Consider the following 16,845-nt stretch of genomic DNA (forward strand, 5'->3'; position numbering starts at 1 on the left):
TGGTTTTTATATTTATATTATTTGAGAACATTTGCATCGTCTTATATTTTTAGTGTCTGGGAATATATACACGGCTTTCATATTTCTAGTATTTGGGAACTTTTAAATGGCTTTATATACTTCTAGTGTTTGATAACATTTACATTGTTTTTATATTTCTAATATTTGTGAACTTTTCAATGGTTTTTGTATTTCTAGTATTTGAGAACTTTTAAATGGCTTTATATACTTATAGTGTTTGATAACATTTACATTGTTTTTATATTTCTACTATTTGTGAACTTTTCATGGCTTTATATACTTCTAGTGTTTGATAACATTTACATTGTTTTTATATTTCTAATATTTGTGAACTTTTCAATGGTTTTTGTATTTCTAGTATTTGAGAACTTTTAAATGGCTTTATATACTTATAGTGTTTGATAACATTTACATTGTTTTTATATTTCTACTATTTGTGAACTTTTCATGGCTTTATATACTTCTAGTGTTTGATAACATTTACATTGTTTTTATATTTCTAATATTTGTGAACTTTTCAATGGTTTTTGTATTTCTAGTATTTGGGAACTTTTAAATGGCTTTATATACTTATAGTGTTTGATAACATTTACATTGTTTTTATATTTCTAATATTTGTGAACTTTTCAATGGTTTTTGTATTTCTAGTATTTGAGAACTTTTAAATGGCTTTATATACTTATAGTGTTTGATAACATTTACATTGTTTTTATATTTCTACTATTTGTGAACTTTTCATGGCTTTATATACTTCTAGTGTTTGATAACATTTACATTGTTTTTATATTTCTACTATTTGTGAACTTTTCATGGCTTTATATACTTCTAGTGTTTGATAACATTTACATTGTTTTTATATTTCTACTATTTGTGAACTTTTCAATGGTTTTTGTATTTCTAGTATTTGAAAACTTTTAAATGGTTTTCTATACTTCTAGCATTTGAGAACATTTATATTGCTTTTATATTTCTAATATTTGTGAACTCTTCCATGGTTTTTGTATTTATAGTATTTGAGAACATTTCAATGGTTACACGGCTTTCATATTTCTAGTATTTGGGAACTTTTAAATGGTTTTATATACTTATAGTATTTGAGAACATTTACATTGTTTTTATATTTCTAATATTTGTGAACTTTTCAATGATTTTTGTATTTCTAGTATTTGAGAATATTCCAATGGCTTTTATATTTCTAATATTTGAGAACATTTGCATGGTCTTATATTTTTAGTATCTGGGAACATATACACGACTTTCATATTTATAGTATTTGGGAACTTTTAAATGGTTTTATTACACTTCTAGTATTTGAGAACATTTACATTGTTTTTATTTTTATAATATTTGTGAACTTTCCAATGGTTTTTATATTTGCAGCATTTGAGAACATTTGCATAGTTTCACATTTCTAGTATTTGAGAACATTTCCATTGCTTTTATATTTCTAGTATTAATTCGGGAACTTTTCAATGGTTTTTACATTTCTACTATTTGGGAAATTCTTAATGGTTTTTTTTATATTTCTGGTATTTGAAATTTTCATGAAGTTTTTATTTCTAGTATTTGAGAACATTTACATGGTTTCTGTATTTATAATACTTCAGAACATTTGCACGATTTCTTATTCATAGTAGGCCTACCTATTTGAGAACGAAGGAAAATTAGCAAAAATATGCATTTTCATTAAATTCAATCACCTTGATCTGGGACGGTTCCCTTTTAGACAATTTCACCAAAGACAGAGTGAACTGAATTCATTCCCTAGAAATGCTGGGTACTATGTCTCGCGGCGGATCAATACGAGAAGATATAGCGATGTCGAGCGCTGTGTAAAAAGAGAAGTATTACACGTTATTCTATATCCTGACTAATTAAGGTAAGGGTTTCCACGGAGATGCAGCTGCTGTAGTTCACATGAGCAGACGGCGAGGTTCGCTATTAATATCGTGCAACCTGCTTGAGTTACCTTTATCCTTGTGATTGCTCCATACGAGCTAGAAAATTAAGTTCATCGCAATAACAATTATAATACTCGCAACCATTATTATAAACTTCTGTAGTGGCACCGTAATAGGGTAGCCTATATTTTGAGATTTGAAACGGATTGGTTCTTTGGAGATTGTCTTCTGATTTTGCTGAAACTGTCTGATCGTCTAAGGAGAATTTTATATAGCATACATTAGTTTTTGACGCAGAAGTACTAAGTATACGAGATAACTAAGGAATTTACATGTACATAAAATTGCAACTTCATTTGCCGCCGAAAACGGGAAAACAGGAAAACAAGGAAATACAGGAGACCAAGATGAACATATGGAAAACAAAGGGAAGATAAAAGGAATAAAGGGAATACAGGAAGCACAAGGGGAATATAAGGAGAACGAGAAGACAAAGAGAATAGAGGGAAGAAATGAAAAGCAAAAAGAATACAAGGAGAACAAGAGAAAGACAGGGATACAAGAATAACAAGAGGACGTCAAGAAGAACATGGGTAATACAAACACAAAACAAGGTGAAGACAATGTGAACCAGGGGAATACAATAACACAGGGGAGACAAGAAGAACGAAGCGAAAAGAAGGGGGACAAGGCAAAGAGAAGGATAACAAAGGCAACAGAAGGAGAAAAAAACAATGGTCATACTAGAAAAACACGGGGAAATTAAGGAGAACATGAGGAATGCAAGGAGAAAAAGGGGAAGACAGGGATAAAGAAGAATAAGAGAAGGACAAGTCGAATATGGGTAATACAAACACAAAACAAGATGTCTGACACTCATATGCATATTCAAGCTTGAATCTAATCAACGTATAGTATAAAATTAAGTTAAATTAAATTAAAGATTAAATGAATTTAATTAATTAATTTATGGAAATATAATTTAGATTCAAAACAACAAAATCTCTAATAAGCTTAGTACTTTCCTGGTAATTTGGTCATTCCACACAACATTTAAAAAATATGCCAGTGATGTCATGAATTTTTTTGGGCTTTTAATATAATAATGTTTTTATGAAAACAAATTAAACTGCCAACTATGACCGCCATATCATTAATATTTTAGTCATACGGATGACTGAAAAATGGGTGGCAGTTACATGTTATCCATCATTTAAAATATTCTATACACCTTATATAAAGTGTCATCGAAACTAAACAGACGCCATTGTAAACCTGAATAACCATATTTTAATACCCTAAAGACTAATCCGAATAATATTAAGGCGTGCTCATAAAACATCTCATTGAAAAAAAGAAATAGTTTTATATTCGAATGCAACAAATTAAATTCATGCGAATTTCATTCGTATTAAAGAAACCTTATTCTTAATCCATCACACAAGTTTTATGACTTGATCTCAAAAACCTTGTGAATAATTAAATTAATAAAATTATTAAATTTTGTTCTGACTGTTCAAAACTGCTTGCTATGTGTGGCGGTCGCAGCGTTCGCGAGACTTCGTAACGACGAGTAATCTCAAACGTCCGACTCCCTGACCTTGATCGCGCAAAATTCTGTACGACGAGAGAGCCAACCTGCTGAGCTCCTTCGTTCCGGTGAGTTGTTTTTATTAAAAACTGACATGATATTTAAGTCAGCGATCTGAAATTTTCACAGTGGAATTAATATACCCTAAAGAATTGAATACGTTTCGTTTTCGTCTGTAAAAATGAATTGTATTTTGTGTTCTATATTTTTTGAAATTATTTTACGGTGGGCAACTATTTAAAAAATTATATATATATTTTTTCATTTTAAGGGCATTTATAAACAAGTCTCCTCTTTTCCGAATTGCATTGAAATCATTTTTCCATCTTCCTTTACATAGCAAGAAAACTTCAACGAGTGAAACCATGTTCTTTGTTAAACCAATATTTTAAATTCTGATTGCTGCCAAACTATGAAAGATGTAAATACAGTACTGCTTAAAATTCATATTTGAATGAATGAATGAATGAATGAATGAATGAATGAATGAATGAATGAATGAATGAATGAATGAATGAATGAATGAATGAATGAAATAGCCTTTGGATTTCCCGTGAAGGGCTATGGCCTCCTAAAAAGGGGAGCTCTTTAGAGATCATGCGGTGGGCTAATCCGCATGACGGTAGATTCAGTTCTATATAAGTTTTGTTCATCGTTCGTGTGTGTACACTTGCACTCTCACTCGATACTGGCAAACTGTAGCGATCTCCATTCTTCTCGGTTCTTGGCTGTTCTGGACCACAGGGGTCCAACTAGGCTCTTGAAGAAGTCCGCCCATCTGGTCCCAGGTCTTCCTCGGTTTCGCCTCCCGATGCGTGGGTCCCACGTGGTGGAAATATGCGCCCATCTGCAGCCTTGAAGTCTCGACACGTGGCCTCCCCATTTCCATTTCAGGCGCTCCCCTTGGTGTGCCATGTCTCTGGTGTTTGTCATCTGCTTGAGTCTGGTGTTGGAAATCTTGTCTCTGAGGGAGAGTCCTAGGATTTTCCTCTCCATTTTGCGTTGGCAGACCTGGATCTGTGTCTTCTGGTTCACGGTCAGTTTCCAGGTCTGACAGCCGTAAAGTAAGGTTGGGAGGATACAGGATTGCAGCACCTCCAGCTTTAGTTTGCGGTTCAGTTTCTTGTCAAGGAGTATGAATTGCAGTGACCAGAAAGCTCTCCATGCTGATGCAATTCTTCTTTTTATTTCTCTCGTCATGCAGCTTTTGAATCCGACCAATTGGCCCAGATAGATGTAATCTTCCACGTACTGTAATCTGGTTGCGTTGACTTGGATTGGTTGTGGTTGGCTGTTCGTCATGACTTGGGTTTTTTCCATGTTCATAGAACATAGAAAATAACCTGCTACAATATTTTTAACTTTTGAGACATCATGATTCAAAAACATACTTTTTTACATGGAATGACCCAATTTCCTAATAACAATAATAATAACAATAATAATAATGATAATAATAATAAGTAATAATAATAATAATACTGGTAATTTAATGACAAGGAAATTGGTGAATAAAATGTGAAATAAAATGATAAAAGGGAGACGAGGGGAAAAATAGAGAAGACAGAAAAGGTAAAGACAAAGGAATATAATACTTAAAAATAAATAGGTGGAAAAGAAGTTGCAGAAGATTATAAAGAAAATGAAGATATAGTTGTTGGCGTTTCAAATAGTTACATAGGCCTAATTTCTGGGAAAAAATAAAATTATTTTTCTAGACCATTAACTATTACGCAAATACTAGGCCTACGGTTTTATAATAATAATAATAATAATAATAATAATGATTTATTTTAGCTGGCAGAGTTAAGGCCGTAAGGCCTTCTCTTCCACTCAACCAGCAAAAAGTGTATATACATATGCATGAACTTACAAAGAATCCAACAATTTGATTTAGATGAGAGTTACATGTATACAAAAGTTATTTACAAATTAAACAACAAAATACTATGAACTATTAATTAAACACTGAAATAAACTGTGTAGCAGAATTAAACTAAAATACATAGAATGTTAATATATTTCAAATAATATTAGGTAATAGAAAGAGATTATTACGAGACAATTAAAATACAGCACAATCAGGATGATGTCTAAAGAAAAAAGTAACAATGTAGTCAGTGATAATTTAAATCAGTATGATTGGAGTGAAATGCTAATAAGGTTATCTTTTAAGCTGTTCTTAAAGGTGTTTATTGTCTTGCAGCCCCTAATACTTTGTGACAAGGAATTCCATTGACGCGAGGTGGATATTGTAAAAGATGATGAATAACAAGATGTTCTATGAAGAGGTATACTTAGCGTGCCACAGATAAGTGATCTGGTATTTACGTCGTGGTTAGAGTATAGATAAGAGAAACGAGACGAAAGGTAATTTGGTGTTGAAGTGTGCAGAATTCGAAAGAGTAAAGACAAAGAGTGTAAAGTTCTACGTTCTTTAAGTCGGAGCCACGAGAGACTTGCGAAGGACGGTGATATGTGAGCATACCGTCGGATGTTGCACACGTATCTGACGCACATATTTAAGCGAGCATTGAAGAACATTCCCGTTACGTAGGATTGCGGCCGAGATAATGCAGCACGAGGGCATTTGCTGAGAAGTCCTGTTGCTCCTGTTCTTGCCTACAGGCGGAATGTGTTGCCCTGAATACCAAGAGATAAGACTCCCGAGTTGCAGTATTAGCATTCTGGGCAATACGCTGCCATTAACAACCGGTATCTCCACACGGACTGCCAGGAAAAGTTCCGTTTAGACTTTCCAGCTTGCTGCGGGTTAAAACATGGACATTCTGTGCATCACAACTGCTACTCGAACATAAATTTACATTCAGAAGATCATAATAGGTTTTTGCAACGTTGACATTGGTGAATATCAGAAAATAAATACCAGAGTAAATAGACAAAGAAAAACAAACAGGCGAGCAGATCAAGGTAGATAAACAGGAAGATAAAGAAAGGAATAGCGAAAAATCAATGACAAGACATAGGCCTACCATAAGATAGGCTATCCAATAAAGGAATAAACAGAAGGATACACAAATTAATATATTACATATATAATTATATATACTTGTATAACGTTGAGCGACTTACAACGAAGGCATGCTCAAAAAAAAAAAAAAAGACCCCTTAAAAATACTGTTTGAGATGAGCGTATGCAATAGAAAAGTTAAAGAAGTTCGTCGTTAATGAGTTAAATAAAATAAAATAAAATAAATTCCTTGAAGTATTATTTTAATAATAGTTATGGAATAATACATTATGCAACGAGCCTATAATGGTAGTAATTAAGACGCGTTTATGAAACGAGCAAGTTTCATACGACTTTTTATGCTCGACCATATTTCTAACTTGAAATTATTCATAAGTATTCATGTTATTCTTATCTGACTGGGGAGCGAAACTGACCCCGTGCAATATCTCCTAAATTATGAGATGTCCGCAGACGCGAAAGTATTGATTTTTTCCGAGGAACAAATGTCACTGACCTTGATATAATCTAGAGAGTAAAATAAACATTAATCTTGATATAGCCTTGAAATTCATTTAGACATCGAAAAACGAGATGACAAATTGAATTTATTTGAATATTATTTACAATTAACCCTAATTATTATAGTAACAGAACTAGTTGTCTTTCGATTGCATATCCGAGAATAATCGATAATTGCGCTTTCATATTGCTACAATGGTATTTTCTGATTGGTGGAACACCTGAACTTTAATGAATAGGTGTACTTTAATGAGGTCCATTGAAGGGCTGCTACCAGGTGTATAGTTACTACATTTCGGCATGGTCGAGCATAAATTATATATATATGCTAAATGTGTAACGTTGAGCGACATATAACGACAGGCATGCTCAAACAAAAAGAACCCCTAAAAATACTGAGATGAGCGTACGCAATAGAAAATTTAAAGAAGTTCGTCGTCAATGAACTAAATTGAATTAAATAAATTCCCTCAAGTATTATTTTATTTCATTGATAGGTTTGGAAGTAAATCTCGAAAAGACAAAGTATATGATTATGTCTCGTGACCAGAATATTGTACGAAATGGAAATATAAAAACTGGAGATTTATATTTTGAAGAGGTGGAGAAGTTCAAATATCTTGGAGCAACAGTAACGAATATAAATGATACTCGGGAGGAAATTAGACATAGAATAAATATGGGAAATGCCTGTTATTATTCGGTTGAGAAGCTTTTATCATCCAGTCTGCTGTCAAAAAATCTGAAAGTTAGAATTTATAAAAGAGTTATATTACCGATTATTCTTTATGGTTGTGAAACTTGGACTCTCACTTTGAGAGAGGAACATAGGTTAAGGGTATTTAAGAATAAGGTTCTTAGGGAAATATTTGGGGTTAAGCGGGATGAAGTTACAGGAGAATGGAAAAAGTTACACAACACAGAACTGCACGCGTTATATTCTCTACCTGACATAATTAGGAACATTAAATCCAGACTTTGAGATGGGCAGGGCATGTAGCACGTATGGGCGAATCCAGTAGAATTCTCTACCACTTATGCTACTTAATATTTTTCTATCCCACAAATAATACCTTTAAGATTATTAATACTATTTATATTCTTTCTATTATATTTATATTATTTAATCATGTAAATTATTTCTCATATATTCCAGTCAAACTATTAACAGAAAAAAAATTAATATAAAATTCATAAATTGAAAATGATAAGTAATCTATTTTGGTTGTAATGTATTAAAGTTTAGTTATTACAGTGAGGGAGAATAGAGCGCTGAAGTCGTGAGAATTTGTCCCTATAGCAGCACGGGTAAACGGCAATGCAATAGTATATTTTATTCGATATTCATGTACGAGTATATACATAACCACGTATACCCAATTATTCCTTGATGAGTGAGTGAGTGAGTGAGTGAGTGAGTGAGTGAGTGAGTGAGTGAGTGAGTGAGTGAGTGAGTGAGTGAGTAATGAAAGGAGATACAATTAATGTAATCGCGCTTCCTTGCGAAGGGAAATTGTGACCGAGAGGAAGCGTCTGTGTGAGCTCCAAGCCTGTTGGTCACTTGTCTCACTCCGATATTCGCGTTTCCATTTTAAGGAACAATAGAGAATTTTTAGAGGGAAAGCCAAAAATAGTGTCTGCGGGAAGTTTCTGACTATTATCTGAAGTCCACACCTGTGGAGTAACGGTCAGCGCCTCTGGCCGTGAAACCAGGTGGCCCGGGTTCGAATCCCGGTCGGGGAAAGTTACCTGGTTGAGGTTTTTTCCGGGATATTCCCTCAACCCAATACGAGAAAATGCTGGGTAACTTTCGGTGCTGGATCCCGGACGCTAAATAACCTAGATGTTGATAAAGCGTCGTAAAATAATCCAATACAATAAAAAAAAATCATCTGAAAGTATTCAAAATTAATAAAAAACTTAGTAAAACTTACAGCAGAGTCCGTATAGGCCAGTTTCTATCTGATGCTTTTCCAATTCACTGCGGGCTAAAGCAGGGAGATGCACTATCACCTTTACTTTTTAACTTCGCTCTAGAATATGCCATTAGGAAAGTTCAGGATAATAGACAGGGTTTGGAGTTGAACGGGTTACATCAGCTTCTTGCCTATGCGGATGATATGAATATGATAGGAGAAAATCTACAAATGATTAGGGAAAACGCGGAAATTCTAGTTGAAGCAAGAAAGCGATAGGGTTGGAAGTAAATCCCGAAAAGACTAAGTATATGATTATGTCTCGTGACCAGAATATTGTACGAAATGGAACTATAAAAATTGGAGATTTGTCCTTCAAAGAAGTGGAAAAATTCAAATATCTTGGAGCAACAGTAACAAATATAAATGACACTCGGGAGAAAAATAAATGCAGAATAAATATGGGAAATGCCTGTTATTAATCGGTTGAGAAGCTTTAGTGATCTAGTCGTCTGTCAAAAAATCTGAAAGTTAGAATTTATAAAACAGTTATATTACCGGTTGTTCTGTATGGTTGTGAAACTTGGACTCTCACTTTGAGAGAGGAACAGAGTTTAAGGGTGTTTGAGAATAAGGTTCTTAGGAAAATATTTGGGGCTAAGAGGGATGAAGTTACAGGAGAATGGAGAAAGTTACACAACGCAGAGCTGCACGCATTCTATACTTCACCTGACATAATTAGGAACATAAAATCCAGACGTTTGAGATGGGCAGGACATGTAGCACGTATGGGCGAATCCAGAAATGCATATAGATTGTTAGTTGGGAGGCCGGAGGGAAAAAGACCTTGGGGGAGGCCGAGACTAGGTGGGAAGATAATATTAAAATGGATTTGAGGGAGGTGGGATATGATGGTAGAGATTGGATTAATCCTGCTCAGGATAGGGACCAATGGCGGGCTTATGTGAGGGCGGCAATGAACCTCCGGGTTCCTTAAAAGCCAGTAAGTAAGTAAGTAAGTAAGCAAGCAAGTAAGTAAGTAAGTAAGTAAGTAAGTAAGTAAGTAATTCAATTTTCTACGTAACATCGCACAATAACTTCAAACATACTATTTAACATATTCGAGTTTATTTGTGATTCTAACTGTATGAATTACTACCAAAAAAATTCTGTTGTCTAATAAAGCCGGTGAGTGCATCAAATACGAAACGATAATCTCTCCTTTTTTTTTTAGAACATTTCACGTAATATCCACTCTTTGCCGACTAAAGTGGTTTTGACATTCATATTTTTAAATCCTACATTTCGCTTTTTTTCTATGGGATAAGCTTATGAAGCTACAAAAGCATTTTCGTGTTATCTATTTCTGAATCCTTTGCTCTATAAATACTAACCAATACAGACTGAGGGGATCGTAACAATTCCATACAGGAGAGGTTCGAAACTTTACGATTCAAAATGGATTCCCCCCCCCCCAATTCATGCATCGTCCCCAAAAGATTAATGTCCAATTAATAATGAAATGCTGTTGATTACAAAAAGGGAGGATATGGGGCTGGGGAGGCAGAGAATTTGATTGTAACTATGACAGTAATTGATGTCATGCACGGTTACGTGTCCATTCTTTATTTGCATTGTAATCAGGCATCGTTACCGCACGGATATCATTTCCGACATGGGCCGCTCACATCCAGTTGCCTGGACTACATCATCTGCCAGAATGCGATCGCGATGCCGTACAGACTGAATGACGCACGGTTTTAGAATTCTGTTTGTGAATTTACCTTGGAAAGTCATCTCTCTCGTAACGCGTCGTGATCAACCACAGTGTTTAACCTGTCTGTAGACAAGAAATACGAGTATAAAATACTTATTAATGGAGAAAAATTCGTTCCGGCACCGGGAATCGAAACCAAAACCCTCAGCTTGGCGCGCTGAGTGCTCTTACCATCTGAGCTATGCCGAGACCCGCTCTACCGTGCAGGCCGAACTCTCCTCCTTTGTATCGGCAATGCCTACTACCTGCATTTTAGACAGAGTGATTCACGACGAAAGGTATAGTAGCCTCGTTTAATTATTAGGCAGCGGCATTCCTTTTAAGATTTGTAGGTCTTTATTGCATGCACCGATAATAAAATGAAAATGCGACGTTGTCACGTCTTGTTTGTTGCTGCTATATATTAATATAACATGGAACAAGACACATTGCTAAAATTTGCAACTCTGGTTTATATATATAGTAGCCTCGTTTAATTATTAGGCAGCGGCATTCCTTTTAAGATTTGTAGGTATTTATTGCATGCACCGATAATAAAATGAAAATGCGACGTTGTCACGTCTTGTTTGTTGCTGCTATATATTAATATAACATGGAACAAGACACATTGCTAAAATTTGCAACTCTGGTTTATATATATAGTAGCCTCGTTTAATTATTAGGCAGCGGCATTCCTTTTAAGATTTGTAGGTATTTATTGCATGCACCGATAATAAAATGAAAATGCGACGTTGTCACGTCTTGTTTGTTGCTGCTATATATTAATATAACATGGAACAAGACACACTGCTAAAATTTGCAACTCTGGTTTATATATATAGTAGCCTCGTTTAATTATTAGGCAGCGGCATTCCTTTTAAGATTTGTAGGTCTTTATTGCATGCACTGATAATAAAATGAAAATGCGACGTTGTCACGTCTTGTTTGTTGCTGCTATATATTACTATAGCATGGAACAAGACACACTGCTAAAATTTGCAACTCTGGTTTATATATACACTCCGCGTGAAGTATTGGAGCGGCCTTCAAAAGACTTGACGACAATGGACAGCGCGACATAATTAAAATTATTGAAACTACAAAGCTTCCGTCCATACACTCCGCGTGGAATATTGGAGCGGCCTTCAAAAGACTTGACTACAATGGACAGCGCGACATAATTAAAATTATTGAAAGTATAATGCTTCCGTCCTCTTTGAACGTGGCTACTTTTTTTTTTTTATTTAGGATGTGAATTCTGAAGTCATTCTGAGTCTAAAAGTTCATATGAATATAGGTCCGTTTTCGAACGGTTACGGAGATATGACTCTTTGATTTCATAAAAACTTCTGAGATTCCATTGTACTAACTCGCATTTAGAGAGAGATAACGGACAAATTTAAAGTTTGTATTCACGTATGCATACATACCTAATATTCTAGACATCGGGGTTGATGTTTTCGCACATTTTTCTGCTTCAATACACTGTTGTGCTCAGGCGTGAATCGTGCTCGTCTCTCGGGAGAGTTGCTCGTGGCTGTTCTTTATGCAGCGTGCAGCATCCAAAATACGGTCGATTAGCGCCTCCCTCGTTTCCACCTTCCTTTGCTATACCAAGTCTTTCATCCAACCTCATAAATATTCTTCGATAAGGTACCCTTCTATTCGGAAAGCGTAGTTCATATTCAGCGACGGCACGCAAGGAACTTCCATGGCACAAACCATAAACATACAGAATATCGGCGTATTCAGTAGTCGAAAATTTATGAGGCATCTTGAAAAACAGAACTTAACACTTCCGATAACTGTACCTGTATAACTACTGTACTGTAGGTAGCTGACTGAACTGCTGTGAACCGATAAGTGATAGCGTATTTTTGTGTTATGTGCTGGCTCTGTGTCATTACATCAGACAAGGGCAGGCGATTGGACATTTGTAATACCCCACCACCCGGTATGTGAGATGAACTTCTCTTATCTACACCGCTCACAATGCAGATTCCAATGTTACGTCATTCACTGCGACCGGTGACCTTGTCTCACGCCTCACATCATCAGCATATGGTAACGTTTGATTCACATTGGGGCGAGAGGTTCTACCAAAAAAATGTATCTGGCTCTGTCATCGTTCGAAAAAGGACCTATGTTCATATGAACTTTTTCACTCAAAATGGCCTAAGATATCGTATCCTAAAGTTTCGACCGTTCCTCGTGAATCACCCTGTATATGCAGGAACGCATATTTTAATGACTTCACAGTCATTTCAACAACAGTTACAGATAACTTAACATATATGGGAGAGATGCAATTGGACTGCTGCCAACAATCGCCGAAAAATATCTAGAAAAAATAAATTTAATATGTGTATGTAGTATTTGTAGACGTGGAAAAGACTTTTGACAGAGTGGATTGAATAAATTTACGGAGATCTTGAGGAAAGTTGTATGGATTGGTAAGAGAGGAGACTGTTACGTAATGTTTATAGGAAACGAGTCAAAATCAGGATAAGAGAGGAGGATTTAGTGAAGAACTGTTTTCGCAACGAAATATATGAGGAAGGCGAATGGATTGAAGATTTTACGGAGACAGTTTTGCCAAGAAATGTAACGAGTTCAGGACTATCAGGCTGATATCATACTCGGTGAAGATTCTCCTGCCAATACTGAATCGACGTTTATATTATAAAATGGAAGGACAATCGGAAGAAGAGCAGTTTGGCTTCAAGAAGGAAAAGGGTACGAGATATGCAATTGGACTGTTATGGACAATCGGCGAAAGATACATAGAGAAGAATAAAGAAGTGTATGTTTTTGTGAACCTACAAAAGCCATCTGATGGAGTGAATTATTGGAATAAACTGATGGGGATTCTGAAGGAAACTAGATTTAATTGAAAAGAGAGAAGCCTGTTTTGTAACCTTCATATGAAACAACGAGTCAAGGTCAGGATAGGACAAGAAATGTGTGAAGGAAGTGAAACAGGAAGAGGAAAGCGACAAGGATGCCCTTTATCACCTATCCTGTTCAAAATCTACTTGAAGGATTTGGTGAAGAACTGTTTTCAGAAATTGGGAGGAGTGATAGTAGGAGGAAAAAAGAATAAAGTGCATAAGATTTGCTGATGATATGGCGCTGTTAGCAGATGAGGAGACGATACTAAGAGATATGCTACTGGAGCTAAATGACAGCTGTGAGCAGTATGGAATGAAGATAAATACAAACAAGACGAAGACTATGATTGTCGGAAGAAAAATGAAGAAGGTAAATTTGCGAATTCGAATTGAGGCAGTACAGCAAGTGGACAGCTTCAAATACTTGGGGTGTACTATAAGCAGTAACACGAGCTGCTGCCAGGAAGTCAAAAGGAGGATAGCAATGGCATAGGAAGCTTTTAATAGAAAAAGGACCATCTTCTGTGGATGTCTGAAAAAATAACTAAAGAAGAAACTAGTAAAGTACTTTGTGTGGAGTGTGACATTGTATGGGGCAGAAATATGGACATTACGATGAAATGAAGAGAAACGACTGGAAGCATTTGAAATGTGGATATGGGTAAGAATGAAAAGTGTGAAATAGAATAAGAAATGAAGCTGTGTTGGAAAGAGTGGATGAAGAAAGAATAATGTTGAAACTTATCGGGAGGAGAAAAATAAATTGGCTAGGTCACTAACCAAGAAGAAATTGCCTACTGAAGGATTCACTGAAAGGAATGGTGAACGGGTAGAAAATTCGGGACAAAAAGTATCAGATGATAGACATTAAGATATACAATTCGTATACGGAGAATAGGATGAAAAAGGTAGAATGGGGGAAAACTGGAGAATGCTGGATTTGCAGTGAAGGACCTGCCCTTAATATTTGTTCCGAGATTGTCCCTAAGATTCCTCCATATTTTCAATTACAAGTATCATTAAGCTTTTCATTCTCAGTGAAAAATAGTACATTATGCAACAAGCGCAAGTGAGTTTCATAATTTTCATACGAGCGTCTTAATTACCATTATAGTCACGTTTCATACGACTTTTTATGCTCGATCATATTTATTTTTTCCGACAATTGGTGAAATGAATTTTCGGGAACGTACTTTGTGAAAGGCTGAAAGATGACGGTGAATTGATGTTAATTTGTGTGTTGTTTTTTTCGACTGAGTTTAATATTTTAATGTGTAACACTTTTATTAAGCCGCCAATGCTTATCTACTATAATAGTTATAAGATTTTTACATGAACGTTTTCGATACCATTTTTTGTATCATCTTCAGATGCATTATAATTAAAATTAACAATTAAAATTTGTAAATGATTGAAAACCTAGCCATTGGTGTGTGTGTTCTGTGAACTTCTTTTCGTGATTAAGTGTGTGATACATTAATGGACGTCGCTTGTACTTGTGTGTCTACTAGTAATTAGTGCTAATAGTAATACTAAGCTTACTTAATATTAATCAATTTCCAAAATGCAATATAAAACTTATAGTATAACACCAATATAAAAACTTTTATAAAAGAACACTTGTTTGGTCGTTTTTGTTGTTCTGTCTTTGAGTTCTGTTGTGTCTTGCCTTTTAATGGGGCGATAACTGTTCTCTCTTTGTTTTTATATAAACTTCATAATACTAAAATGCTGAATCGTTGTGTAAGAAGCAATTTGTAGAGCATTTGTTTTAATCACTTGGTTTTTTACGAAGTGAACTGGGGTAGCTTACGAATTATTAATTTCACTTTTGCACTGTGTGTTGTTGTTGTTGTTGTTGTTGTTGTTGTTGTATAAAACCTTATCTACTTTTTACTTGTCACGTAACCACATGTTAACATTACCATTTTGGAGTTCACTTTTGTCCATTATTCCCTATGCAAATTCGATCGTCTAACAGGTTGAGTTACAGTATGGTTTGATGTCGAGCTCCGTATTGAAACAAAGCCAGTGCTTCTAATTCAGCTGTTTTGCGTGTTGTGTATTTGTCTGTTGCGTGGCTGAGCTGGAATCTATTATATCTATTATAGTAGATAAGCATTGGCGGCTTAATAAAAGTGTTACACATTAAATTATAGCAGCTTATCGGTAACAAAACAAAAATGAAATTGAGTTTAATATTATCTAATCTCGCGCTAGTTGTCTTTCGATTGCATATCCGAGAATAATCGATACTTGCGCTTTCATATTGCTACAATGGTATTTTCTGATTGGTGGAACACCTGAACTTTAATGAATAGGTGTACTTTAATGAGGTCCATTAAAGGGCTGCTACCATGTGTATAATTACTACATTTCGGCATGGTCGAGCATAAATTATTTTGACGGCCAAAGCATCACAGAACGATGTATTGAAAGTTTTGAGTGTAATCTGCAATGTGAGAAATATCTTACAGTTTTGAGCACCATCTGTTGTTCTTTGTTATTTATATCATACAGTATAGTTTAGTATACAATAGAACATGCATACTCACAGTGTCAACATGGAGTCCAAGTCATAACAGTTGCTATGGAGACGAGGGATTGTACTTTCAAATAATTCGCATTCATCCTATATAATGGATGCGAGTTGGATACAGGAACAGAGCAGACTGTCAGGGTGACAAATTAAACGCAGAAATACCCAGAGCCAAAGCCGCGATAAGCTGATCTGACAGCTTTTTGATTCTACACTATTGACACTGTGTATTTGTGGGACATTTTATAGTGTGAAAGCGAGATTTTGTTTCATTTTTGCTGCTTTAATTTGAATATTTTCGAATTCCCCTATCACAGTGCTGTGTGAAATGTGATTTGATAATACCTATATAAATGCAACAGGAACTTTTCTCCTTTCAAAATGAAACATCCAAACTTCGTAAATACAGTAATGGTGTTATTATTGAAAGATTTTGTTGCGTAGCAACAAGAAAGTTAAATTCTGTTAGCTTCTTCTTCTTCTTCTTCTTCTTCTTCTTACTTCTAATTACGCTCACAGTCTGTTCTACACTGTCTACCAAAAAGTAATTGGGCACTGTTTTTGCCCCTTTAGAACCTCGTAGTACCACCTCTTGTTGCTATAACAGGATCCACCCTGTCAGGCATGCTCTCCACTAGTTTGTGTAGGATGTCCACTGGAATGCGTCGCCATTCTTCTTGCAAAATGGCACTCAGTTGGACAATGGAAGTTGGCCGCACCTCCGGAGACCTCTATCG

General features: G+C 35.4%; 1 protein-coding gene across 1 annotated transcript in view; it reads right to left on the reverse strand.

Moving 5' to 3' along the window:
- bma (SCY1-like protein bma) overlaps positions 1 to 16,845 on the reverse strand; it is a 1,113,807-nt gene that overhangs the window by 805,921 nt on the left and 291,041 nt on the right. The window lies entirely within an intron of this gene.

This window comes from Periplaneta americana, chromosome 14 (genome assembly GCF_040183065.1).
Source record: "Periplaneta americana isolate PAMFEO1 chromosome 14, P.americana_PAMFEO1_priV1, whole genome shotgun sequence".
In the NCBI taxonomy this organism is placed as follows: domain Eukaryota; kingdom Metazoa; phylum Arthropoda; class Insecta; order Blattodea; family Blattidae; genus Periplaneta; species Periplaneta americana.